Here is a 4,214-nt window from a genome sequence, read left to right as displayed (position 1 = left end):
GAATTCAAAAGACAATCTGCATCCAATCAGGGAAACAACTGGTGAGATACAGCAGAGATATTTGTGGAATTACAACAAACCATGCCTGAAAGGGGGGGACCACAACAGCCATCGCAAAATAAACATGTCAAAGGGAAACATTTAATCAAATGTTGCAGCGCAATTTGAACAATGTCAAATATTGTACTGTAGTTTAAAAACAACGCATCACAATCGATTGCAGAGTAGTGTGGCTCAATGGCTAAAAGAGGAATGAACCACATGGACACAGTGTAGTCTGGTCCTGCTGAGGAGATTTTTTTTTGTCAATACAGGGCTGCATTTGTATCAGTATGAAACAGATTTACGGCCCCACTGGCTTCGAAGCAAACAACTTAAAACTTTTTGAACCAATTTATTGTCCTTTCCGCCTGTTTCACGGGCGCAACCATTCTGCTCATACAACCCTGCCGCAGGGAAGGATACGATAACTATTACATCACAGCAGCCATCTTTTAAAATGGTACACGGGGGAAGCAGGAGCCAGCCAGTGTTCCATGAAAAACATCCATGCACTAATGACTAATAAATACCCTGAAATGGCTGCCTCGACACCTCTTAACACCCCGCGTGATGGGGTTCAGATGGTGACTGACATGGCCGTGACATGAGGTTGACACTCATCAAACAATAACCATACTGTCATGCTCCGAGACCCCGGGTCATCCCCCTCCACAGTGCTACTGACCTCGCTGTCTCGCCAAGTGAGCACACCAACCCACCCCACACAGCAGTGAAGTCAATACATCCACTACATTGTCTGACACAGATAGAGCGGTGCCAGAGCCAGGCCTTGTCAAGGCCAAACATTACTACCATATTACAAACAGACTACACACCTAATAGTCTATACACCTCAAGCAGGTGTGTGGAGAGCATTCTGGCACATATTGGCTGCTCTGCATCCCCAGGTGGGTGTCACACATTGGTGGTGGTTAGTGAAGTTTCCCCTTCACTGTTAAGTGCTTCGGGTGCCTTGAGAAAGCGCTATTTAAATGCAAGTTGTTGTTGTTGTTATTAATACAGGGGCCTATCCAGGAGGTCACATTGATCGTTCAATCCACCCGATACCATATTAGTCCACCCGAGTCCACATTTCTATCTAAATTCTTTTGCAATTCAAAATAAGGTATACATTAGCATACTTCTAATAAGCTATGTGTTACAGATCTTGGCGCAAAGAGTAGGATTAAATAAAATCATTTAATTAGGCTAATTATCACATATGGGTCAGATTTATCTGGGAAAATGCAGTCCCATGCCAAAAGTAAATAAATGAACAGGCCAATAAGCAACACTATGCATGAACATCTTGGGTGCAGTAATTGACATTATTGGGCTACTTGCTAAAAAGACCCAACCAATGCCTTGCAATACATCATATACTTGTGCAGGGGTCTAGAGTTGGCGCAACAAAAAGTGATAATAATAATTATGGTTCAGTACTTGTAGAGGCCTTATATTGTAAGTGCAATCAATTTGCACAAGACCATGAAAGAGTATGCTCCGCCAAGAACAGTCTGTGAATTGGCAACTCAATGAAATTTGTGAATCAGTTCTTAGGCTTGGCCAAAATGCTGTTCTTTCAACTGTGTTAATAAAATTTCTTCTCTACATTACCTAAATGTCTATTATTTGCCAGCAATGTACTATCCCATCTGAAGTGTAATTAGACATATTGATTTAAGGGATACAAAAACAAATTTGAGGCACAATATTCTTACACAACCTAATGCACCCCACTGGATAGAAAATACAACTGAAATTGCATAGTCCATTGTGGACGCTGAAATTATGTAACATTGATTAAAAATAGATATGCATGGCTCTGCACTGGTAGGAGGCAGCAGTGGTATTAGAGTGTCAACCTTAAATTCACTTTGGGATCATCGGAGTACTCGTGGCATGTAAGTGGATGGCTATAAACACATAGGGTTATGGTCTCACGTTGGGTATGCTGAGGACAGCTCTGAAATACTTGAGTTTCACCAGAAAGAGTCATGTTAGATGGATCTATTTAGAGACAGAAGAGATGGCAGCGCTGGATGGGAGAAATGGATGAGTGATGTAGGCTTGGAGTCTCTCTTGCAGAATTTCCATTTGAGCTTTGGTGCTGGCAAGACAAGACCACAGGAAAACAAAACAGATCTGACCTTGACAACTACGTGTGATACTTTTGGGTTAAATCTATGAAAACAGATTAATTTTCGCGGGCACAAACCTACAGCAAAGAGTGTGATGCATGCTGGTTTGGAGTGTCAATGGATGGAAATTTTCCTTGGAGAACGTCCTGTTTGCACAGTCTGCAGCTGAGGGCGGATGAATCCAAAGAATGACATTTGGCGAGTAAAGCTTGTTGTTCTCCTAACTCATCCAACTTGAAATATCTTGAGCAGTTTTTCTGGGAAAACAATGGGCTAATGCAATGCAGTCCAGATGTAAAAAGTCCATCCAAGAACTGGTGCTGCCAGTGCCACGTAGTCCTTTACACAGTAACTCTCTCAGATATGAAGACATCTCTCTTGGTACAACGTAGCCATTATCGAAGTTTTTTCTTTCCTGTGCACATTAAATAATACTCCGCATGACAATAAAGCTCCTTAGCTGTCAACATTGCTTTTGTCCAATCAAACCCAACCATATGATTCAATCTCCAGTTCTCATGTTACAGTCATTCCAATACTACTACTGCCACTATTATTACTACTACTACTACTGCTACTACTACTAGGTTACTATTCCTATCACTATCACTACTACTACTACTACTACTACTAGTACAACAGGTTACTATTCCTATCATCACTACTACTACTACTACTACTACTATTACTACTAGGTTACTATTCCTATCTATCGCTACTACTACTACTAGGCTACTACATGACCGTGACCTGAATAGACGCATTTAAAACTGAAGCCAATTCAAGGAGAACATTGTTTAGGTGAACTTGTCCAGAGGTGTGTACATCATTGTCATTTGCAAATTAGCTTGATTATGGATCTTTTATTACTCTTGCCAAACTGAACTGTTGTGCAAATAGCACAGCTGCACAGCTTAAAGCCAAGCCAATCTCACGACTGCTTGAAGCAAAATGCAATCCTCTTGAAAACTCAGTTAAATCAGTTCATAACCTGAGGTGCTCTCCGCTTCATTTCAGGAAAAATAGCTTTATTCGAAATCAAAAGACTGTTCAAATAAGCAAGACAGCTTGGGATGGGATGGGATACCCATGTCTAAAAAAAGACAAACTACCTCAGGGCTGCTTTTGTAATTGAGGCTAGTAGATCATTGCTGTGTGTTCACTACTTGACTCCACTGTGCCTTCACAGATGTCTTCTGACAAGACAAGATTGGAAACACTCATGCACTCTTGCACATGTGTCAGTATTGGTAGTGTGTATTGCTTTGCTCATACACACACACATTGAGAGCTCTTGCTACTATTTTGTTCTATTGTGTGAATGCACGGTAGGAGGACTGCTAACCAATTTCAACAGACAATTTCGCTGTACTCTGCACAATGACAGTGAGGAAACTCCGATTCTGACTCCGACATGGATGGACCCGGTTTCCCATGCACATACTATTATAGTGTAGCTGACTTCATCACCATCATAACCAAAAACATCTTTTGACCGCAACTTCCAGAGCATGTGGCTCAATCACCATTCAATAAAACACATGCAAACATTTGGTGCTCCAGTTCTGTCACAAGTTACAGGCTGTTTTATCAAATACCCAGACATCTGTCACAACCTAAACAGACAATTGCAGGAGTTTTATTTTGGCTGACCTGAAATGCATCTCCCAGTTTTATGCCATGGCCTGTCTGGGACATGCAGTAGCCTATGTAGGTGGTGGTCTGAGGCTGCAACAAGCTAAACCAACCAATGCGCAAGTTTCACTATTTTCACTGGTCTTTTGACACACATTGATTGTAAAATAGCTGAACTAACTTTTCAATTCACATAAACATTTGGCAACAAAATGATACAATATATATGGGTGCAAAAACGTGGTCATTGTTAAAATCTTGCTCTCTATGCATGATTTAAAACTTTTACTATGTTTTCATAGGGCATTAGCTTGGCTGCAACGGTCCTAGTCACCACCCACTTGGGTAACTGTTCCTTTGCTGTATATTCTATTGGGAGTGGCTACGCTGTCCTGA

The sequence above is a fragment of the Sardina pilchardus genome, chromosome 4, assembly GCF_963854185.1.
Source record: "Sardina pilchardus chromosome 4, fSarPil1.1, whole genome shotgun sequence".
Lineage (NCBI taxonomy): Eukaryota > Metazoa > Chordata > Actinopteri > Clupeiformes > Clupeidae > Sardina > Sardina pilchardus.
Note: the sequence above shows the minus strand (reverse complement) of the source record.